Below are 25,719 nucleotides of genomic sequence, written 5' to 3'. Positions count from 1 at the left end.
ATTGTTCCTCTCTAGAACCATCTATTAAATATGTTCATATACTTATATTCAATTAATAAAATGCAAAGCATCTATTTTACTACCTTTGAAATACAAATATGTTGAACTCCACCATTCACCTGGTGTACCTAGCAAAGTATTTTGAGTGATGTTGGAAAATACAATGAGCTATAAAGCAAAGACTGACAATGCTACACAACGTTGATACTGATGCTTTAATTATTATTTAGTTTTTAATCTTCTAAATCCAGGTTTGGTTTAACAGTTTGTCAACAGTCTTCGAAAATCAGCTGTTCACTGAATGATTATGTGTTTTCTCAATAGTGAGACTGAATAAGGTGGGGTACATATTTATCACAATCAATCAGTCAATCAATCATCATCAATCAAACCCTATGTAGACCTAGAGTCCTCTCAAAATACATTTGTTTTATTTCCTATGGTGAGAAATCTTTGGTCTGCCATGCTAGAGAAACAGAAGAAGAGAAAAAATCTTAAAACAAGCCAGTCTTACTTGGAAATGAGTTGCAATTAAAGTCTTCCACACAATAGCCATAAAAAACAGACACAAAATTACAGCACATGCAGCAGCAATTTTAAAAAATTGAATATTGGGTTGATTGTACAAACCTGTCCTAGTGAAGGGGAGTGGTGGTAATAGGGTCTCTTTGTCCATTCAGTTCTTAATCTCTCTGTTGAGACTGACAACGGGGGAGACCATTAGTGTCAGCTCTGCTGGGACTTTCTGTTATTAAGGCTACTTAAGCTTTTCCAAGTAAATTGCATGTGTCAAACCAACAGCACACAGTGATGGGCAAAAAAGCCATTACACAACTGCTCTCCCTTTCTATTGATCCACCCAGGTGCAAGGGGGAAGGGAAGGACAAAACTCTGGAGACTTCAGACACATTCTCTGCAGCTCCTTGCTCCCCCCACTCATTATTTTACACTATTTACAGGCAATACATTAGTCATTCACTCCACTTCTTTCTCTTAACAGTAGGCTGAGCACTGAACACACAAGTCCCTCACAAAGCTGTGCAATAGTCACCATGCTGGATACGCTTCCCTGGAAAACTTAAATCTTTTAAAAGTTTTGATTTAGGTTAGTAAAATTTCCTTCTATCGTGGATGGAGAAAGGCAAACAACTATAATGCAGGCACAGGAGAACCCCAGATTTTTTCTTGCCCTTTCCTCTGGCCACAAAGGGACATGACCTCTAATATTCACACACCTCTACTAAGATGGTGTGAACCCCATGTGTAACAACAACCTGGCCAGCCTTTAGAGGAAATATTTTGCTTCTGTCTTCTTAGAGAAAGAGCTAAAAATTGTTTCTAGACTGTCTTCTGAACTGTCATAGCCCTTAGCTCCCATCTGAGGCTATGGGACTCCCAACACCTTTTAACCACCATTCATTTTGTTGTCATTAAAGCAGCAAAGCCATTCCTGGTGCCACCTTGACTATATCTAATGTTATATATGCAAAACTTTAAGTAGAAATTAAGCATGATCCTTGGCCCTATTACATCACAGGGAATTTTCTGTTAACTTTGATGACTTCACTCCAACTCCTGATACCTAAAGAACTACAAGGCTTGTTATTGTTCATATTTACAAATGGCTTTAAATCTCCAGGCTACTTTTTTGGATCTTGGAATATTTAGTCTGTGGATTTCTATCTATAACACAGTATGCTGAAGAATTCTTTCTGCTAGTTTAATGTTTGTTAGTAAAATCCATGTAGGCTCTTTGAGGCAAACAGGGATTTCCACCCTGCAACACAGCTCCAAAATACGAATTGTAAAAGGAACAATTCTTAATTCAAGTATGGGTTCAACTGAACTATGGCATTTCTTCACTATATCTTGCTTCCCTCTCTTTTGCTAGCTTCTTTACTGCTTTTCAGAAGAAAATCAAACGAGAAAGGAGAGAAACAGTAGAGGGGAGGTTTAAGCAGATAGAACTTAGTCCATTTAAAGTTAGGGATGCCAATGGAAGGACAATTCAACTACCTGCAAAGCCATTGTAGGGCACACACATTAAAATCAGTTACTGTGACAGGCTGCAAGGCACAGACACCAGAGAATCATTATGGTTCTTGCAGGAAAACAAGCCTTTATATCTATGAACTTACTGGCTGTTTATTTGTTCTCCATTTAAAAGCTTCATGATGAGCACAAGTAGCTGTGTCACTGTTTCATTAAGTACCCTGACATTTTAGCTGGACATTTCAAAGAGATTTATGCCCCTCCATCCAAAGGGGGCAAAAAGAGAAGCAGAAATGAACAAAGGGCTCTGGAGCACTACGACCGTGGGAATGAGGCGCCCTCCACATGAAAACAGAAGAGTTCTTTAGATAACGGAATGGACAGCCTATGAAATGTCACTTACTCAGCTTTCTCTAAAGATGGGGAGTTTTAGGACCCCCGTGTGTAGGAATTAATTCAAACAAATGAAGTTGGCTGATAGATTTTTCCTCTAGAAGAATCTGATGGCCACACTGCCCCACCCTTCTCCCTCACCACCACCCTTCAGGAAGACAAGGGACTGGGAATACATATCCACGGGTAGCCCAGACCCATTCTCTTCAATGACTGCAGAGCATGCTTGTGGAGGTAGAAACAAAAGGCAGTCCACACTAGACACTTAATTTGGAGATTCCAAACCTCCCTTTGGAGGAAAAAATGTCTTTTTCCATTCACTAAAAGAGAGTCCCAGGCAGACAGGTTGGTTTAAGATTCAAATGTGCAAATTTGAATAGCCTGATGTTTCAACTAACACCTGAAAGACTTGGTAAAATGACCTGTTCACTTTCTCACACTCATTCCAAACCATCATACTGTTTAAAATACAGTAGCAAATACAGGAACTACTTTTCCTAACCTAATTTAAACTAGAAAGCATTCGTTTTGTCTATGTATGTGAGGGCACTAGATTAGTCTCATTTCAGTTTTGGACACTGAAACCCAAATATGGGATTCAGCCTCCGTGGTGGTTCCCACTGTACTGCCACTACTGACCATTTCCAGTCTTTCCATACGAATCCAACTCTGAACAGATGCACAGATACATCTGGACAGGCAAGGCAGGTCTGTCTGAAGGCACACCTGCTGTGCTGGCAACTGCATATCTGCTCAGCACACTGCCTGCTTCCCATCTGTGACACAAATTAAAAGGGCAAAAGGTTCAAAATCAGCTAACACAACTGGATAGCTACAAACTGGATATCTGCAAAAAAAACCTCTAAATATACCCCAAATACTTCCTGATTTATTTGTGCTCTTAAGAGTAAACTCCAATAGAAACAGCAGAAGGAAACAAAAAAGTCAGTCAGGAATTGAAGAGAAAATGTTAAAAAAAAATAATATATGTAATTTAAAGTCTTTTTGTGGAGTTTTGTAAGTTTTTATGCACACCAACTATTTTCAAGGTTTTATCAATTATGTTAGTTTGGAATATATATTTCTATAATACAGTTAACAGTTTAAAATAGTTTTATTCATTATTCTGAACCATTTTAAAGACTGGTTACAATAAAAAAACCCCACATATAACATTTTTATTTCTGATAATTCACTGATTGTTTTAGGATTTGGTGCATTTAGAAGTTTGGGGGTTTTTTTATTTTTAACTCTAAGTACCCACTCCATGTCAAAGTATACTTTGAAGAAATCGAGTACCAGCTCCACTTTGCTACACAATCTTAAAAACAACATGATTAGCTGATAAGGTTTTGAAATCTTTCACATAGGACATATAACTTTTGACACAGTCAACAAATAAAATTCATATTAATAGAGCACACATATACTTGAAACATCTGATATGAAACAGTTAAAAGAACAACATTCATTGAAGGGCATTTCTAAATCAATAAAATAACCTTCAAAGGATAAAGATCAAAAGAGGAGTAGAAAGCATTTCTCAAATGAAGCTGCACATTTCACAGCAAACACCTGCACCATTGTCACAGACACCTGCAAGCTCCAAAGCCAAAGTCCAATCAAGAAAGAAGAAAGCAAAGATCACAGTATTGGTGTCATGCCTGCTACTAATCACCTACTATGGAGCAAAACCACCTTCTCAATGGGAGGGAAAAAAATAAATATATATATACATATATGTACATATGCCTCTGTATCTATCTCTGCATGACAGATCTCTCATTTGACACTTTCATCTAAGTACACAAGATACTGTAATTTTACCTGCCAAGGTTTATGAGTAAATTTCAGAGACTTCACTTCCTTGCCTTCCCTCAGAGCTGACAGCTCATCAGGGACACCTCGGTGGAGAATGGGCTCCTCTGATGCTCTGGGGTCCTGAGAGCAGCGGCTCCTGCTCCTGAAAGGTCTCTTCTCAGCACCTGGGCTGTCTCATGTCCTCCTAGCTTCCACTTGATTTCCAAAGAGGACCACAATGCATTATTCCCCAGCCTGCAACCCCACAGAGCGAAGCAGAAGAAACCCTCTGTGCAGGATCACTCGAGATTATATTTAGCCCAGTTTGATCTTATGCACCGTAATTTGAGCAACAAATTACTGGCTCCACTGAGGGTGGGGAAGAAGAGCACATGCCCCAGTGTGCCTGATCCTGCTCGTAGTAAACCAACTAATCCCCTTCTGAATTACTTGAGTCCTCCAAAGCAATTATTTTAGAAGACAGACGAGACAGCAGTCTGTATTATCAATATTCAGACATTTCCATAAGGCTCTTGGATAAATTTTCAGCTGTTTCTTTCATTCCCTCACTGATAAACACCTAATGCACGGAGTTGCCTCTCAGGGTGTGCAGGGCCATGCACAGCTTCGGACATCTCTAGCAAAAAGTGCCAGGAGTCCCTGGATGCATCAGGTGGTCAGCACACAGCAACAGGACCCAGTGCAAACAGAGACAGAGAGAAGGAGAGTTACAGGGAAACAAAATTAAAGAGTATTAGAGGTTCCTGATAAATCTACAGCATCATAAAAGCTGCAGAGACAAGAGACATAAGCTGCTCTGCCTGCCCAAACCTCCTGTAGGGCTAGGCTTCTAAGTAGGCAGACAAGAGACGTAGTTGCAGATGCTATTCATCAAACCTCAGCATCACCAACACAGGGTGTTGAGAGTAAAGACAAAGTTCAGACGTCAACTCAAATTCTATTTTCAAACTTCAGTCCTTCTGTGTAACATAATATCATAAGAAAAGGGAGCAAACAGTTCATCTGCCAAAAGCTTGTCTAATTACCGCAAATTTGTTTGCTTCACATTTCTTGAATTCCTTTCTCTTTGCCAGACAATTGACTAAGAAACACTCCTTTCCTCAAAAAAGCACCGAAGCAGAATAAATAGAACAACTAATATAAACTGGCAGCTGTAAATTAATCTATATAGTAGGCTGTCTGGAAGGCTTTGTTCATCCCTACAGCTTTGTCGGCTACAAACCAGAGGAAACAAAAACAACCCCAAATACTCATGCACATCCGCACACTGTTCATTAAACAGCAGCACTAATACTTAATCTCACCAGATGCCGGGATGAAACAAGCAGCCCAGTCTCAGTGCACTCAAGTGGTGCTGTGCCAGACAAGAGCTGCTACAGCGCTGGCACAATTGTCTGAAAAACAAGCAGCCGTACACGCCTGCATGCACCAACCAGCAAGCGAGCAAGTCCTTCCATTGCTGCCTCAGTTCCTTCAAGGGCTCTCCCACTTTTTAAACTGGTATCATTTGAGCCTGTTACAAACAGATTACAGAGTAAATTCATGTTATGTTTTTCTTAATTGACCCCTGTGTCCCAAATTTATATTCATGCACTCTTAACTCTTAATGAAGAATTTTGAGCAATTATACCTATTTTTGTCATATTTATTTTCCCATTCTCATCAATTTAAAGAAGCTGAACCAGAGAAAAAGGATGGAGTTTGCACAGTGAAACACTCTAATTTATCACCTCTTTGATAAGGAGAAGAAACCCAAAGCTGTTCTGTAACAGCTATTACAGTGCTAGGTTATTAAGCACTTTATTCCTCAAAACACATTGTTGCATCTTAATCACTCTGCAACTACAGAAAATTATTTATTGAAACCTCTGATGAGCAGTTTTATAACTATTTCTTTAGCATTGATCTTGGGTTGAAAACATAAACAAAGAGGGCTGACTCTAAATGTCTAGTACATTCAGGTAATGCTATTTGCCTCAGAGATACATTATCCAACATAAAAATCTATAGTTCTATTCAACATAAATAGGACAATATGTTCACGCAAAGCGTTCAGATCTAAGCTCCTGGGGTCTTCAGGGGAAAAGGCAAAGTCAGTAAAAGCAATTTGGGTTTTTTAAAACTCTCCCTTGATTTATGGTATCATAAAGAGAAAAAAAATAGTATATAACTGTTCATATTACATACTGCAGTATTCAAATATCATGGGGAAAAGCAATCAAAATAGATCAGAGTCTTCTCCTTCCCTGCCATTTAAATGCATTTCATTCAGGAAAGTAACCTTTATCTCATTACTTGCAGCAGCAGCAGCAGTAAGAGTGTGTCACAGCTCATTTGCCAGAGCTGCAAGAATGAAGCTCATTCTGAGCTGGAGACACACCTCCATAAACAAAGTAAACAGGTGCTTGTGGAAATGCCCTCTTTATAAGGTCTTAGTTTTGGGTTCTTGATCTGTAGCACCACTACCAAAGAAAGCTGACAGTTTCAGGTACCTACGTAACAAAGCATTAGAAAAATTTAATACTGAAACTGAATTATTAATCAAGTAATTTCATATAGCAGTACAATAAGCTACTCAGGGTGGTGCTGGTAAAATAAAAACATTAGTATGCCGAAACATTAAAAACAGAAGTAAAACCAAGTGAAAGATAAAGGAAGGCATGTTATGGCCACTGCCACCTTATGGTTTGGAGTAGATCCAGTACATTTTGAAGGCAGAACCTCCACAGCAGTGAACAGACAAGCATCTTCCATTGAGAAAGCACTCACAAACAAAGCACCTGTCCAAGTACATTTTCCTCATTCATGCTCATTTCACCTGAACTCATCTTGAACCACAGTTGCTGGGGGCTTTTTTTTGATCCTTATCCTTCTGTCAGATACTTGAATGACAAAAGTGCAAGAACCACCACAGTTGAGCATGGAGACCAACAAGGTGAGCAAAGTGAAACTTTCCTTACCAATTTGACATATATATATATATATATTTGATACATTTATATATATATATCAAATATATTTATGTATGCATGATTTTATTTACATTACTTTCTACACCCTGCATTATGGTTTATAGATACCTTAAGGTGATTTTTCCCTCCTCTTTCTGTTCTGTAACAACACCTATCACACTGAACCTGGTAACCCTGCTCTGGACACCTTTGGCATGTATCCCTATAGGTAGGCTCTAGCCAACTCCAAACCCTGCAGGCCCAAGCTCCAGGGCTAAGGCAAGCCCTGGCCACACTGGTCTCACCACCAACACTGCACATAACCATCCTGCCACTGCAGAAGAAAGCTCCTGTTGCCCATCAAATCACTCCAGTAACAGCTGGACCTGAGATGTTTCCTCTGGGCGACTCCCACCTCTCTTTGCATCAGCAGTCCCTCCACACTGCCTTGGCACACGATAAGCAAGAGTCCAAGAGTGCTTGTTTTTGGTTTGGCTTTGCACCACAGGTCTTGTGCTCACACTCCCACACAGGCTGAAGGGAACTGAAGCAAGCCCCAGACATCAGCCCTGGCATGACCTGCAGCTGCTCAGCTGGGAGGCAGCAGGGAAAAGCACTTGTGGAACTCTAACCCCAGGTGAACTGATGCACATATTCACGCCGTCTGTGTCTGGAAGGACTACGTCACTAAAAGGTGGAGAAAACCTTGGAGATAAGGGCTAAAAGGGTTACAGCAAACCATCAGCATACCCATTTCTATCTCTGTAAATTGTGCAATTCCTTACAGGAAGGATTATGCCCCCAGAGCACCATGCTGTGGCCAAAACACACCCCCGCACCCCTCCTTGCACTGCCTCCCTGGATAATCACCAGCAAATAAATCCTCCCCGGTGCAAAGGTGCTGTCAAGTGCTAACAGAAACAGTAGCTTGCAGGAGCAAAACTATTTCCAACCTTCAAAGACAAAACCCCTCACAACTCCAGGCCACCACATCCCTTCACTGAAACATACAAGAACAAAATTACCTGTCAACAGCAACTGTATTTAGTTCTCCTGCTTGTGCGGGCACCTACATGTGTGTATATATATATATATATATGCATATATATATATTGCACTGTCATCTGTCAGAGGCTTCTACCAGCAGGTGCAGGAGGCAAATGCCCCCCTGCCTAATCCCCTCCCCATGTGGGAAAATAGCTCATTTTACCAGCTGAATGCATGCTATATATTTTCTTTTTTGTAAGTATCATTAGACATTCTTTTCTCTGTGTCATGAATGAATTGGGGAAGAGTCACTGATTTCTAATGAGGAAGAGCAGAAAGGCAGGGTGACAATAAAGGGACCCTGTATTAATCAAATGGCCACCACAGACAGGAATTCAGAGGCCTTAATCTCTGTCTGGGAGAAGTGTTGCTTAAAGCTTTCACTCAAAGAGAAAAGCAGAGATTTCACATGGCAGGTGCTACACTTGCTGCAGCAGTGTAAAACTCCATTATTCCACATTTCTGGTGAACATTAAAAGAGAAGGAATGAAAAGAAGAAAGGAAACAATATAAGCAGCAGCCTCAATGCAGAGGGAAGAGAAAGGAATGGGATTCCTTGCTAAATTCTCACATTATTACGCACTAACAAATTTAAACAGACTAAACAACATGATGGGCCAACACACTTGTTCCTCATCTGTAAGCAACTTGGATGAGGCCACATTTTGTTCTGGCACTGGTCCCCACATGACTGGTGGTGCCCATGCAGGACAGAGACAGACCATTAGAAACCATGAGTTTGCACAGCTCCCCAGCACAGCTTTGCCTTCACATCCCTTGAGCTGGGAGCCTGCTTTTGTCTCTTCCCTAGAGGATGTTCCTGCCTCTCGGCTGAAGGCCTCTTCTGTGCCCATCCAAATGCATTGCTAGTGCACAACATTTCCCAGCTCATGGAGTCTGGAAGAGCCTTTGTAGACCTTCCTCCCTCATCTACTTTCTAACCTGTTTCAAACCCAAGGAGAAAATGTCTTGCCTTTTTGGCCTGAGCTTCTTAATGTCCCTCTGTAACAGAATTACTGAACAGAAGTGTTTTGGCATAAAAATTGTGTGGAAGATTCTTAAAAGTGACCTGCCAAAGAAAACTATCCTCTGTCCCTGCAATATCAAATTACATATTTAGGTGAGGAGAAGAAAAGCTCCTGTTTATTACTTATATTAGAAATTCATATCTTGCCTCTCCTGGGATGCCACATGAATGACTGGAAAGGTGATATCAGAGCAAGCATCACAGCAGAAGTGCCAAAAGAAAGGAAAAATCCTTTTTGTTACTTTGTTTTAGTTTGGATTATGTTCAGGAATATGCATCACTTCAGTACAATTGCCAAAATGTTTCCTGCACCATACCAGTCTGCAGCCTTGAGCTGGATATTGCCAATTCTGACCATGCTGGCTCTCTAACACAGAAGACAGTGGTGTTTGAACACTGTTATAATGAAAAGTAAAGCAATCAAGGGAAACAGCAGACCCTTTCAGACTTGCTGCAAGCAACACTGAAATAAAATTATATAGTTTTCTTTCATTCACAGGTGAACTACAAGCAAATAAAGCAGTGGGTTAGATTCCTAGAGCTGGTGAGGTGTTTGCAGAGCCTAATCTGACCAATCATCAGCTTCATAAAATACACAAGTAACACTGACACTCACATCTCATGGACTAATCTCTAAAATTTATACAAATTTACAGCACCTCAGCTCAAAGCACCATGACTTCAGTACATTCACCCAGCTGTACCAAATGTATCCTGCACCTTACATTTCTCTCCTATTGTTTCATCAGTCTAGCATCCTTCTTTCATCGTTCTTCCCTAAAAGCAGTTTGCTTTTTTCATTTAAAATACAAACAGTGCTGCTTAACCTGCTTAACAATGCTTATTTTAGATAAACCTTTTATCAGTCATGTTCATATCCCCAAAATAAAGTTGCAAGCAATAAATACTCACAAAATATAAAATAGTTGCCTTAACTCTCTAGGCCAGGTACCCTTTCCAAAGTCATCCCACAGTTTAGAATAAAGGAACACTGCAGCTACTACTGCAGTCATAAGGTAACATCAGGAAAAATTACCACCAAGTTCTACTGAAGATATAAGCATTTATTATTTAAATATCTAGCAACAATTACTTTATAGCAGAAGAACTGATTTACCTTCAGAAACTAACACAAACATTCATTTATGAAATTTAGGAAATCAAGCTTAGGTAGTTGTTATCCTATTCCATCTTATCCAGAAAAAGGATGATGTAGGTACCGAAGGATCATATGGAGTCAAGGGAGAGATAGTTTTCCTAGCCATATACCTCTGGCCACTGTGTGAGGCAAGGAGGAGAAGCTTTTTGGTCCAGCTAAGGCAATACAGCTGCTCATTTTCCTGCCCTGACTTGTTATACCAAAGAAAGTTCATGAGAGAAAATAAGGAGGAGGTCAGGACATTCCAGAAAATATTATAAATTAAAATGCTCAGCCAATGTCCCTACACCTGTTTAGGTTCATATTTATAAACTTGCTGAGAAGAGAGAAAATTGACAAATTCTACAAAGGAAGGTCAAGATTGTCATTGAAAAGGTGAAAAGAAGAAAAACTAAAGTAATTACAAACTGCCACCCTGCCCTTACCACCCAGAATAAATGGCTAAGCAGCCACAAGTAGAATACAAGAATGGAAGTAAGATAACAAAACTCTAACAGCACAAAAATCATCAAAAATTATGTCTGATGCAATAGTCCTCTTTGACAAGGTAACCTCTCAGTAAGCAAAAAGAAAACCAGTATACGCATCTTGAATTCAGTAAGGCTTTTGACACTGACACAAACTAAGAAAATACAACTTATGGGTGCAAGGTAGCTCCCCAAGTGATTTAGAAAATCAATAGCTCAGTAGTTATCTATGAAAGTTACTTTATCAAACTGTCCTGAAATTTCTGATAGGCTCCTATGTATATATATGCTGAGTTCAGTTTTGTTCAACAGTCCCATTTGGGATCATGGAAACAGAGATGACACTTGTGAAATCTGTCTCTAACATCAGAAAGGGTAAAGTTTCGAGTTCTTTAGAGAGTGACAGGTCACTTATATTTCACTTTCAAATTGCAGAAATGGTCTGGAATAAAGAGGATGCAACCAATAAAGTGCAAAGTTCCACATTTACACAGGAATAATCAACTCTAAAAATGCAAAAATAGGAATGAACTGACTAAGCAGGAACACTGGAGGAAACCACCTGTTAGACACAGTGAACCAAAATCTAAATGCAAATAAAGAATACAGTGCTGAAGGCTAAAACATACCTCTCAAGCTGGATACGTGGCTAGAGAACTGTTGGTTTTAGTAGGCAAAGGAATTAAAATGCAGAGGCTCTTTCGTGTAAATAAGATATGCCAGTGACTTAGACTGTGATTTAAAACCAACTTTATTAAACAGACACAAAAAATAAAGTGATGTTATTATAAAGCAGCTGGTGTTTAATTAATTTAGCATAACTTGATAAGGAAATCTTAGACTACTTATCAGAGTAACTCATGTTCCTCCAGATCTCTTCACCTCAAAAACAGGACTAAGTGAAGTATGAACACTGATCATGTCTATTTTTCACTTTATTCACTTTGAATATGACCACTAGACCACATTAAATTACAGTAAAACTCACTGGTGAGTTTTCTGAGAGAAGCAACTTCTACATCATCCCAGTTTTGCTAACCAAATTGCTTTAAAAATATACATGAAAAGCTGAGCACTTGCAGCTGTTCATTGGAAACTAAGTGAAATCAAACAGTCCCAGTGCTGAAACCCTCCAGTGTTAACTCCAAACCAGCATAGGTCTCACCACTTTCTACAGAGTTAAACAGCTTTTTCATTTCAGAAATAAATTTTAACCACCTTTATGTGGGAAAACTGATTTTAGTGTGCTTTTTATTTCACAACTAGAAGCATTCAGCACAATGGTTCATTGTATATGTTACTATTAAAATCTCAAAAATATGAAAACCCCCTTTAGTAAGCTGCCAATTGCCATCCTTCTTGCAGTGGAATAAGGTGCTCTTGCACTTCGACTATTGAAGCAAAATGTGCATTTCCCATTTAACATAATCCCCTACTGACTACACCTCATCACTTGTACAGTACAGTTAGAGACACGAGGATTTTCAACAAGCTGTCAAAAGGACTTTCTCTACTTTAGGAAACATTCAATCTCTAAATATAATGGTGTCCGCAATTACATAAAGCAGAAATAATCCTAAAGACTCTATTCTCCACAGATAACAGCAGTTACACATTCTGCAGTCTTTCTTAACAAGCAATGTATCCATATCCCACCATATTATATATTGAGCATATTTATGACACCAGAAGAAGCTGTGTCCTGCCTGTGTTACAACCATGCTGGAAAGTCAGGTGAACACATACACCAAGGCAGTTCCAGAGTGGTCAGGTCTGAAGGAATCTAGACTGCTTGAGAAGACTCAAATTAGGAGAGGAAAGGGATGAGAAAGGTGAAAATGTCAGACAGGCAGGTAAAGCAGCAACTATACACAGAGGTAGCATGGTCCAGTGATGTGACCAGAATATGTATCTATATTTCAGTCCCAGGTCTGACAGAGAATAATTTAATTTTTCTACATTTATGGTTTACAAACTTTAAAGACCTGATTTTGGATTTACTGAGACATACAGTGGACTTCAAGAAGTAATGCACTACCATTTACACCCAGCTAAATTTCTCAGAAGGAACATAAAAGATGACAATAGAGAGTAGGGGAAAATTATGTAAGGGATAAGGAAAAAACAAAGAAGAATGTAAAAAATAAACAAACAAAAATCCCAAATAAACAAACAAAAACCCTCTGAAGCAAGGAGTTTACAATAGAAGTTTGAAACTGACTCTTAAAGTCAAGATTAAAAGTTTGAAAAATCATTAATGTTTGTGAAATACAGGTTTCTGTTAAGCCATGTTATGGTAAATACTCCACTAGCCAGCACAAAGCAAGCCAGCCTCTTCGTGGAGTCTATACAAACAAATATGTACAAATAAGGGATATATTTATTTAAGGAATATTCTCCAGGATCCTTATACTGACCAATCACAATAAATCAGGGCACTTGCTCTAGGAAAACAGCATATTCAAAACAAACAAACAAACCAAACTGATTTGTTTTCTGAACACTTATTTAGGGTTCATTATAAAATTGTCCATGTTGCAAAAATTTCTTCTGGCCAAAAGGTACCTCTGATTTCCCCAAGCTTAGGCCACTTATTTTTAGGAAGAAAGGAACACTGTGTGAGTGTCCTGAAAATTGGCTTTGTTGACTCAGTCTTCTACTTTGAATGGAGCAGAGGTTCATAGGCAACATAATTTTAGAAATTACTAATGCTAGTCAAACAACCATATGCCTCTATTTTTACACTGCCCTCCATTCTTCTGCCAGATGCTTCTCTTCTTTCATTTCATCTGCTTAATGAAGCTTAGCTATTTAGGCCCCAGTGCTTTGATTTTTGAAAATTATGTATGATACTTTATAAAAATATATTATCATCATTAAGAAGATGACTGACTGCCTCATTTTTTTTTTCAAAAAGGTAACATTTAATTTAGCTGTTCAAAAAGGTACTTGGTGGTGCCAGTATCCCACCTTGCAGAGGGTGAAACCAGATACAAATATCCAGACAGAATCAAAATAAGCACAGGATACTTAGAGCAGATATGGTCGTACACATGAAACTGTACAAGACATTTTGTCCCCACTTGGGTAGTGGGGCATTTTTTTGTACTGACAAAGAAATTACAATGTAATATGAAATATCTAACAGTCTACAGGTCTGGATGTTTATCTAGGATCTCACTGTACAGGATTCCAGACCTGTGGATGGTTTGATTATCCTGGCATCCCTCTGAATCTATCAAATCTCAGTCCGCTATTTTGCTCATCCCTAAAGAATTAGTATTGTAAGACCCCCTGAAATCTCTCATTTTATCTTTATGCCCCCATCATACTCAATGAATTTGAATTCCTAACTTGCATGACCTTAGAATACAGGCTGCTATGCGATTAATTTTTAATTTGCCTTAATCAAAACACTGAGGATGGAATATAAAAGTCAAAAAGCAATATTTAAACTCACATTTATTACTACTCTCAAGGCTGCAATTCATCTACCCTGAGGAAGCCAGAGAAGGGTGGAAGGTCTCATATGGATGCTTTCTGGCACAGCAAGGACCACTGTGACAAAAGCAGAGCATAGAGGTCACAAGAAGTTGTGCTGATCTGGTAGAGGAGTTACAGAGCAGATGCCACCTCCATAAGGAATCCTCACAACCCACCATCTGAGTCACAGAGTGGTACCACCACTCCTGAATGGAAGTGAAGAGGCAAGGCTGGAAGCAACACACAGCTGTAGGTGCTCACGGATCAGCACCAAAAGCAGCTGTTACCCCCACCAGGTAAAAGGAGTTTTAAAATTGGACTACAGCTCTCACTGCATCCACAAAAACAGCTGCACTGCCTGGGAACACAAAGCACCTCAGGTGTCCTTTATTGCACTGGGCAGTTCCCAGACTGCCTGGGGACATGCTCAGAAGGTGAGAAAGGCATCAAGGGTCAGTAAATTACATCAATTAGAGTTTCAGAGTTGACTTACTAATTTCTGTTAGGCAGAGGTATTGCACTTCCACATTGTCCTGTTATGTACTGTGTTATAGGGCAAATGAGTGTTTTCCTTTACCAGATGAGATGTGCTTTCGTATTTCATAACACAGCTGTTTCTACTGACAAGTGAGATTTAAAAGACAAGCTTCTTGCATACAAAACCATTGGTAAAGAGGGAAGAGGTCAGGTCCCCACCTGTGTCAGGAAGGAAAACATTAACACAGCTTTGGAGCAGTTGATTCAGTGTTAGCTTGTCTGCTTTATTTTTAATGAACCATGAACAAGCCAGCAACTTTGACTAACAGTTAATACCTTGGCCCAGCACATATATAAAACCAGATATAGCCCCAGGGAACAGGTTTACTCCCAGGGTCAATCTAACCAGGTGAAAAAAAAGTGTTATATATGGGTTTGGCTTGATCTAATTCAGCCACAGCACAAACTGGGGCCAAATATACTGCAGGAATGACCCTTGTGCAAACATGGCATGAGGGGCAGCTGACAGGTATTACACAGGCCAGAAAAAAGGAGCCTATTAATGCAGGGCTGCAGGAGAGGTTTCACAGCATGCAGTGACCCTCCTTCCTTCTGTGCCTTCTGCTGCTCAGCAAAATGACTATGCAGGATACTGGAGCAAAAGCTGCACAAGAGGATAATGGGTTTTGTGATCCACTAACTAAAAAGAGAAATTTGGCAATTTGCTTTCAAGAGGTATCTTTTGAAAATAGTTCATAATATCTATGCTGCAGATAATGGGTGTTGCAAGAAATTCCCTCAGCATAAGGAAAATTACATGGATTCTTTTTTCTGCTCCTACACTAGGGTGATGTGATGGTTTCCAAATTCCCAAATATTGCTTCTGATTTATATCTTACAGGAAATAATGACAAACACTTGCCTTCAGGGGCTGTAAAAGAAACTAGACTATTACAATTATTCTAAGTTCAGTTCTCACATGCCCACAGCAAAGATTACCACGGGACCGAACAGCGCTCCTAACCTGGCAGTTAGTCCATCCTAAAAGATGTATTTCTCTCTTTCTTCTCTGCTTATGGTAGCTTTTTAGGCAGGTGAACACAAGTGGCAAAATGGCCTTTTATTTCAGCAGCAGCTGGATCCAAATGATGTTACCATACAGGAGGTAAAGAAATGCAAAAGACAGGCTGGAAAATTAGTAATGAAGTAACAACTCTCATGAGTAGGTACTCCCCTCTTCTTGTCCATTTTGGAAAGCCACAAATGCACTAAACATTTCCTGTAAGTGGCATCCTAAATTTGATTCCCTTCTAGTTCAAGGAAGTTGTAGCAAGTTTTATACTTATGCCCTAGACTTTAAAATACTAATATTTGAAACTCATGAAATAAAATGTGAGCACAGTCAAAAGCACTTCTGAGAAAAAACTGGGTGTCTAGAGGTGGCTGGCATCCTGTGGTCAACCTACTCCTGTCCCCAACTTCCATTACTGACTAAATTATCCCCTTCACTGCTCCATTTATTTTTTCCTTAAAAATATTAGAAAATGAAAGCTTTCCTTCCTTCCAGTATCTGAATAGAAAGTGAGAAAACTGAGCACACTAACATATAATAAATCTCTCTGAACAGTGAAGACAAAGGTCATCCACCGTAACTCCCATTGCAATGGGAGCAGGGCTTAACTCTGACATCAGGGAAACATCTGCCTCCTACATCACCACCAATACCTTCCAAAAACAGAATAATCAGTTCCCAGCTGATGCTGAGAGATGTGTAAGCCCTATGCAGTACTTCCTCATCTAAGCACACTAAGGACAGAACTGGCAATGAGGGGGAGTGGAGGTGGGACATGGTCCCTCATTAACAAGTCTGCACTGCTTCTCCACTGCTTCTGCACAGCTCAGCAGTAAAAAAACCCATCTGATTGAAGAACTCAGCATTTCTTGAGCCCCCCTGCTGGTCCAAGTTGTTCCTTGTGACAGTTTAATCTCAACTGGATGTCAGATGCCCACCAAAGCTTCTCTACCATCCTCCTCCTCAAATGGACAGGGGAGAGAAAATGTAACAAAAGGCTCATAGATCAACGTAAGGGCAGGGAGAGACTGCTCACCAATTACTGTCACAGGCAAAACAGACTCAACTTAAACTCATTACCAATCAAATCAGAGTGGGATACTGAGAAGTAAAACCAAATCCTAAAAGCACCTTCCCCTCACCTCTCCCTCCTTCCTGGGCTTAACTTCAATCTTGTTTCACTGCCTTCTCCCTCTTGGAACCAAGATCAGGGGAAAGACTCCTTACACCCTTCCCCTGCTCCAGCCTGAGGTCCCTCCCACAGGGTACAGTCCTCCACAAACTTGTCCAAACTGTCCATCCCAAATCTGCAGACCTTCATAAACTGCTCCAGTGTCAGTCCCTCCCATGGGGTGCAGTCCTTCAGGAACAGGCTGCTCCCATGGGTCCCCTGTGGTGTCACATGTCCTGCTGCAAACCTGCTCCAGTGTGGGCTCTTCTCTCCATGGGGTCTCATGGGGCTCCTTGAGCCTTTTCCAGGTCAGTCTTTCCATGGGATCACAGTCTTCTCTGGGCATCCACCAGCTACAGCGTGGAGTCCACCAAGGGCTGCAGGTGGATCTCTGCTCCCCCATGGACCTTATGGGCTGCAGGGGCACAGCTGCTTCACTATGGGCTGCAAGGGAATCTCAGCTTTGGCTCCTGGAACACCTCCTTCCCCTCTTTCCCACCGATCTTGGTGTGTGCAGAACTGTTCCTCTCACATATTCTCTCTCCTCTATTCTCTGGCTGCAATTTTGCCTCCGTGCAGTACCTTTTCTTCTTCTCACTCTGATATCCCAGAGGCACTACCACCATCAGTGATGGGCTCAGCCTTCCCAGGGACCTGTCTTGGAGCCTGCTGCCATTGCCTGTATCAAACATAGAGAAAGCTTCTGGCAGCTTCTCAGAGAAGCAATCCTTGTAGACCACCTGTTATCAAAACCTGGCAGCACAAACCTACTGCACTCCTTACCTGGAGAAGAGCCATTCCCAGCTTCCTGCTGGCCTGCCTGGTCACTACAGTCATGTAACTCTTTATGCACCTGGACATTAAACTTAGGTCTGCATTGGTAAGGTAAGGCTTTGCTGCCATTTGAATCTGAATACTTGTACTGCCAATATGTATTTCTTACTGTGCTGTTACTTAGAAATGAGCTATTGGTCTGGTGACTGATACGGTACCCTGCACCAGAATCAATGGGGCTGTCTCTAAAATCCATCAAGAACCCATTAATTCATTCTTTAAACATCTGACCACCAGTGATTTGACAGAGAGCAAAGAAACTAAAGCAAGAGAGGATGGAATGCCTGCAGAGACCCAGCACCTAACACAATTTCAAATATACACAGGCTGTAAGTTTGCCATGAAGAAAAGAGAGACAAGTGCAAGATCATTAGGATAGTCAATCACCAACACAAATTTAGAAAAGAGAGAAAAAGTGGAGGAGAGGCTCTCTTTTTGGAAGCTAGTTTTGTGGCAGCAAGAGATGTTGATCTCTTTCTAAAACAAAAATCTAGAGATGACTCTTTACTAGCTTGAAATTTTGACCAGCATGACCATTCCTCATAACACAAGATGAAAACCTGTAATGCCCTGTTCAACCACTCTCAAAATGAATGACCTCCTGACAAGATTTCACTGCTCCACCTTTGAAGCTGAATATCCAACACAAACCTCTTGGTGCAAACATCCTTGGCTGCTTTTTTTTCTGAATAGTTACATTTTCATCACTGTCATTACCTCCACCAGATGCTCATTGCTCAAAAGCTCAGCCAAGGGTGAAGGACAAAAACATGGCAATGATGTAAAGGCAGCTGTGAAATGATTGCTCGAGATGAAATCGATAGCAGTGTGCCACTGTTGGGAGATCAGCAGTACAATTGAGAGCTACTGAGCCAAAAGTGGTTTCATCTTCAATCAGGAAAGCACAGTGTATGAGGACTTGATTTAGTTTCCTTCAGGTTTTTTTCAGGTTTACTGTTACAGCAAATGAAATGTGGCTTCCACAGGTCTCCAGGCATTCCTTCCAAACCAAAATATTTTGTAGTATGAATGAGATTAGAAAATATTAATCAGTATATACACTAGGAGAACATGGAAAGACTTTGCCACTTGTAAAATAAATTAATTTGTACAATGACTGTAATAAGAATGCAGTTTTGGGGCTTATGTGGCATATATTCTACTTGCCAGAAAAAATACAAGATATTAGTGGGTCAAAGGGTGGTTTCATATGGGAATATCATTGCATCCAGTGTGGGTGAACACTCCTTCAGCAAGGGAATATTTACAAGAAGCTTTTTTTAAATTCTGATATACAATTTAGCTAGGAAAAAAAGTTACACATCCTCTTCTGTGAGAACAGGAGGCTGCTACTGCTATAAACTCATTTTGAGACTGCCTTAATGGCTTAATTTTCCAAGACAACTACTGGCAGTGACTTATTTTAAACCTGTTGTTGAGAGAGAAGTTCCAAAATGAAACTAATCTTTAAAGACAGGAGAATGCAAGTTCTCTTTGTAGGAGATTTTCACTGTGCATTAATAAGCACAGCCAATATTACTTCCAAAGAACAATGTATTAGTGGGATAACACATAGGATAACATGTTTCCTGAGACATATGTTCAAAAATGAAGAAATCATGTTCTGGTTATTGAAACAAATCCACAAAATTATGGATGTGTCTTTCTAGAAGCAGTTCTGAAACAACAATTTATCAGTCCTGCTTTAATCACATACCCATCAGGGAAAGACAATACTGTAATATGTGCTGGCTCACTTGGAGCACAACAGAAGGTATAACAGAAACAGCAGGAATATCTACAACAGATGTCAGAACCAGCTAACTAAAAGCACATTCTGTAAGGAAACCTCAGCTGCTTCTTCCACGAGAAACAATCCCAATGGCTTTATACAAAACCAGATCTGCCCAAACTTCCCCCATTAAAAAAACATGATTTAAAATTGGATCTTTTGGAGATTCTGTATGGGTTTTCACATCTATTTGGTTTGCCAACTCAGAGGTTTTCACATGTGGTGAGACCCAGCTCCACATTTACCTCTGTGTGAGCAGGTGGCATTGTTCTTCCTCAAGAGGTTAGAAGGGAACTAACTCACAATGCCATCCACATCAACCTGTAGCCTCTGGAAAGGCTTATACCTGCACAGATAGTGCCACACCACAAAGTATTCTCAACCTGCCTTTACTTCCTGTACAGGGACTGAGTAAGACAGAAGCCATTCTTACAGCTACAGATCTCCCTGAAATAGAAAACACCAAACACCTGGTACCATGCCACCAGCTCTTCTGAAATATGATCATATTACATTTTGACTATCATACAATAAAGAACCCTCTGTCTTCATTAAGTGAATGAGGAAGTGGCAAGCTGGGGTTAGAGAGAGGAAGGCAGCAATGAGAGAGCAAACATCCTGTAAAACATGTTCAGTCCTGGATGCTACATCTTGGAGATCTGTAGCAACAATGCTAAGCAACAACCTAGTCCTTTGGTTTTAAAAAAAGTGAGCCAAAACAAAATACCCAAACCTTCAGAATGGGCAGAAAATCCCTCCTCTCCATTCCATTCTGCAGAAAGTGTAATATACAGCCACAAATTCTCTTGGGCAAGTGCGCATTGTAATTTTCACAATATTCAGTATTTTCTGACTTGAATCAGTAGCTTCTATGAGCCCATAAAAATACCTAGGAAATGTCTGAAGAAAAATGAGGATACCAGCTCCTCCATCTTGCCTTAAGAATACAGTCCCACTTTTACAGTAATGTTAAAGAGTTAAGACTGATTAAGTCCCTTTGCTGGGAGGAGAGACTGTCAACTGCTGGCACAAGAGAAAAGGGTATCTCAGCACACTTGCAGAGAGCCAAGTGTCTACAGCTCTGTTTTCTGCAGAGGTCTATCTATCTGCTTCCCAAGAGGCCAGTGCTGTACTCCCCAGCAAGAAAAACAGACTCCACAGTGAATTTTCTCATGTGAGCAAAAGCAGCAATGTTGGTTTATGACAGAACTCATTCCCTTAAAAATGGTTTATGCCCATAATACCAGCTTTTGCAGGGTGGAGGACAAAACTGGTCATAGAAAGCATTTATTAAAAGAGGAACGTGCTTGGTTTTTCCCCCTACATCAGTGAGCAAGGTTTCACATTAGAAATCAGTAGCAAGCAAGTTCACCATATACTACTCACTCATCTGTGGTGTGTGAGTCTGGCAGGCCTGCTCTACCCCTGTAAATGTGGGAAGCTTTTCCGAAGGACTGTTGTTGGCGTGCCCTGCCACAACAAAACCATCAGGGAGAGCAGAGAGCCCATCTGACATCTTCAGACTGCAGGAAGAAGGGAAGAGCCATCAATGCAGTTCTGCATCATGGTGGCATGAGCTATGGGGGTGCTTCCTTCACAAATAAGGGGAGAAGAGGCTACCTTGCTCTTGAAACTTGTACTCACTCCTGGTTTTCTATCCTTTCTTGCCTGGTGATGGAGGGAAGTAGCCCCATCTAGCCAGATATCTTGCAGTGCTCCTCAACAAGCACCTGACAGGGCATTCCCCCAGCACTGAAAAGGTTTGGATGTTTGCCACTGCATTCTGAGGTCTCCCCCTGAGATCTGAAGGGATGCCAGCTTCTGCTACTGTTCAGAAGAACAAGCAGGACAGAGAGGGAGCACAATCAAACGTCTTGTACATATTAAAGAAGTGAAACATAGAACTTGGTGCAGTATGGAAAGCAGCTGCCTACCTCCTGAGTTACACATTGTGTCCAGATGGAAATCTTTTCCATACAAAATAAGCACTAGAGTCTCTAAAAAGCTCTCCCAGACAAGAGTGGCAGCCAAGCCAATGCACCAGCAGCCAACATAAAAAGCTGGAAGAATCTGTGGAGACAGGGCAGCTCCCTTGAAGCTGAAACCGATGGCTCTGGCAGCAATGCTGAAAGGATGCTACAGTGGTTCCTGCAGCAGAGCTGCCCACTTGGGAGAGAAGGAAACAGTGCAAATGGAGACAACAGGAGCTTCTACAATAATTGAAGGGCAAAATACAAAACTGTTTAAAGACACCTCCCTCTCTCTCTCTCTCTCTCAAGGTGTTTAAGTTAAAAAGCATCACAGGAATTTCAAATAATGGATTAATTTCGAAGACATTTGTATGATACCCTGTCAGACCTAATGAAGAACTAAGGGTTTGGAGAGAAATCTGCGAGACTCAATTCTGCTAACTGCAAGCTTTCACAAGCAAGGGCTCCTGTCAAACTAGAAGGCAGCTCCTCCAAATGCCCCTTCTCAAAGTGACAGCTCACACATCTATGTATACACATTACTATTGCCAATCAGATATTACCATTTGAGCCGTGATGGTTAACTTCACCAAGGTGCACTCCTGGGACACAGCTGCTGCAGTCCTAACCACACATTGCACACCACCTTGTTAAGATAAAAATGGCCATAGCTCTCCAACTGTTACTACAGGAAAACTCTATGCAGAGGAGGGGGAAAAAAAAATTAAAACAGTATTTTTGGGATTCTGACATAGCCTGGATAAAAGATGCATGCAATCCAAATCCTCTTGTAGGAAGCTCTAAGCTGAAGTATCAATAAATAAACCAAATCTTAGAAGTTCAAAATCAAACTTCTAAATGCAATCCCCAAACTGTGTAGTTTCAGAAGTGAAGTAATACAACTGCTGCATCATCTTCACATTTAACAAACTGAATCAACTTCCTCTGCATTTTCCCCCACTCAGCCCCCCTCCCTGTCAAAGCAATTCACCCCTCTGGAAATTCAGGTATACTAGAGGGAAGTGTTGCAGGACAACTTAACATATCCTCCTCTTCCCTGCAATTTAAAAGAAGGCAACAAAAGACTCGGCAATTGAGAACTATTCTCTGAATGAAAAGGTCCAATTTTACAAGATTCATCACAAAGTCTCTTATTCATCAGCAGCCTTGGCACTCTTCTACCTCATACAGACATTTCTGGAATGTGTTTCAAAGCTACTGGGGGGAAAAAAAAGGCAGTTCAGCAGGAACCAGAAGGGGGTAAAGAAATGAAGAATCTGAAATCAATCCTGTTCCTGCTCTACACAGTACAACTTCTGTTAGAAGCATCAAGCAGAGGAGGACTATCCCCTTGGTGAGCACAGTTTTCTTTTTACTTTTTCTGTTTTGGTACCTACAGTAATATTGACGAACTATTTACACACAAGAACAATACTTACAACTTTGTATCAACAGACTTGTAGCTGTTCTCTTACAAGGCATCTGAGATTTATATAAACTAGATCTGGAGATTGAGAACAACAGATTTGTATTTTCATCTGGTTAGGGAAAGTTCTACTTGAAAAGTTTCCTCCTTGCTAGACTAGTTTACTAGTTTACTAGTTTGCTAGACTAGTTTACTAGTTTAGTTTACTGACGGACCTGCTAGGATGAGAATACACAGAAACTGACTTCAGGAGCTGCAGGAGGTTTTACTACCATTTTTATGAGAAGAACATTGCTCTTGCTTGCTCTGATTCAAAGCTTATAAAAACCAATTAAGAGATTGAAACAAAGTCAGCAGAACCAATATGGGCAAGTAATGTCTTATTCAAGTACTGGACCTGGCATCTGAGCAACATTTGCAACAGTGTGCCAATCTCCTCTCAAAGAACACTTTCTCTGCATTTTCAGACACAGCTCTGCTCTGGACCACACAAGCAATTAAATAAATAAATAAATAAATAAATAAGTTTAAAAAAACACCTTATTGATGTTATTATTGTTTCATTCCTTGGATTTAAACTCATGTGAATTCATCCTCTCTAGTGCAGTGTAAACAAACTTCCCTGGAGATCTAACCCCTCTCTATGGTACTTACAGAGATATTAAAATGAGGAAACAAAAATCCTTAAACACATTTTTTTCAGACTTGTGTGCAGTGTAAATGCATGCAAAGGAATACAGTAAAAGCAAGGTATGTGCAAAATGTTATCCTAATTTTGATTAATGTGTCTGTTTGGGAGTGCAACAAGAAGCCTAAGGAACTTGTTTGCCCTGGATTAATGTAAGTTAAAGGAGGAGTTAATGTAGCACTCAAGCTGCAAAGCAAATCATAGAGAGAGCAGGATTAGTCAAGCGTTTCTCCCGATGGTGTGAGCCGGCTCTTGAGTTCCAGGTCAGGGCTTCTACACAAAAGTGCACTCTTACCTCTCCAGAGCCTTGCCCAGTCCCTGCTTGTCCTATGCACCACTCAGGGCATGTCTCCCACACAGCAACAAATACTCAATGACGTCTTTAAGGCTGACATGACAGCATTCTCCTATTACAGTTTTTTATGTTTAATTTCCTTTTTAAATAAATGCCACAGAAAACAAAATACCCAGCAGTACCCCTCACCTCTGCATTCTCTCATACCACTTGCTATGCTAATGATCCGCAGGACTTGCACTCAAGGGTGTTTAAAACCACAGTACACGCCTCCTCTAGCACCTGAGCTACAGGAATAAGTGCTGGAAGACACAGGCATACGAGGCAGCAGAAGAGAAAACTGGCTAGTGGTGAGGAGCAGAGTCAGCTTTTTGCCACAGACTTTCACACATATTTGTAAGACGTGAGGAATGTTGGGAGGCAAGCTTTTTTTTTTTTTTTTTTTTTTATTTTTAGGGGGAAAGGAGAGGGAGGTGTTACTGAATAGTGAGAAATTACATCTAGTGGCTGAGTGCAGCATAAATGAGAACAGGTTTGGCACTTTCCGAAAGGCAGTGAAGATGCCGATAAGACTTAGGGCAGCTGTTGTAACTGGTGACCTCACCATGGGCTGGAGTGGATTCCTATACCATGAACATGCTTATGAATTATGATTCTGAATGTGTAAGTATAAATATTGCAGAATCATTGTACTTGCTTTATTTCTGTGGCTGTAACATAGTCTTGTTCAAAAGAAAGAAAAAAATGCATACATTAACACTGGTGGGCTGATGAAAGGAAACTAAAAGTGAAGACATGTTGCCATGTTTATCTCACTTTGTGCAAGTTACAAAAACCTCCTTAGAACAGTACAGCAAACTGCTAAAAAACTTTTCAGCTTTATTTCTCGAAGACAAGTTACAGGAAAAGCTTTCAGCAAACATCCAATGCTGAGAGCCTGAATGTTTATTTAATCCACAATTTAGAACAAAGACATCTAAACCTTTACAATTCCACTTCCCTTTCTCTAGAACTGTCTTGCATTTAATCAAAGAGAGTCTATATTTCTAAGTGGAAAATGGGTAAACATTTGGTATTCCATTTGCAAAAAGTTAAGCTTTTATCACCATAAAGTTGAAGGCCAAAATGTTTTTGTGATTATATTTTTCTTTACCTCAAACATTAAGCCAGGAATTCAAAAGCAATTCTCATTAAAAATGCCCCCTGGGTTCTTTGAAGACATGTGGTGGCAGGTCAGTAAGACTTTCACAATTTTGGGGGAAGAAGAAGAGTTACACTTGAGAAAAGCCATGACCTGGGACAGACTGCACAATAATGACAGCAGCAGTTTTTATACAAGACCTTTGCTTCATTAGAACATACTGGGCTGAATATAGTAGTAGGACTATAGTAGTAGTAGTAGTTTCTGACCCACACTCTACAACATGAGAATTCAGGATTAAGTTTAGTTTAGGCAAACACAGTCTGAAGTCAGTCACAGCACTGGGTGAATAGTATTGATTTGAAGAAGTATCTGCAAAAGGCCTTCAGCTGCACCAGTCCATTTCACGCCCTGCCCACTCTTGTTACACCTTTCCCTTGTCCTAATCTTGGCTGGGATAGAGCCAATTTTCTTAGTAGCTGGTTCAAAGCTGTGTTTTGGATTTAGTATGAG

At 40.4% G+C, this 25,719-nt stretch overlaps 2 protein-coding genes across 6 annotated transcripts in view; one reads left to right on the top strand and one right to left on the bottom strand.

Moving 5' to 3' along the window:
• UBE2J1 (ubiquitin conjugating enzyme E2 J1) overlaps positions 1-25,719 on the top strand; it is a 179,574-nt gene that overhangs the window by 79,418 nt on the left and 74,437 nt on the right. The gene's annotated exons all lie outside the window — the stretch shown is intronic.
• ANKRD6 (ankyrin repeat domain 6) overlaps positions 1-25,719 on the bottom strand; it is an 86,158-nt gene that overhangs the window by 48,660 nt on the left and 11,779 nt on the right. The gene's annotated exons all lie outside the window — the stretch shown is intronic.

Source organism: Oenanthe melanoleuca, chromosome 3, assembly GCF_029582105.1.
Source record: "Oenanthe melanoleuca isolate GR-GAL-2019-014 chromosome 3, OMel1.0, whole genome shotgun sequence".
Classification (NCBI taxonomy): domain Eukaryota; kingdom Metazoa; phylum Chordata; class Aves; order Passeriformes; family Muscicapidae; genus Oenanthe; species Oenanthe melanoleuca.
Note: the sequence above shows the minus strand (reverse complement) of the source record. Positions and strands in the feature narration are given on the sequence as shown.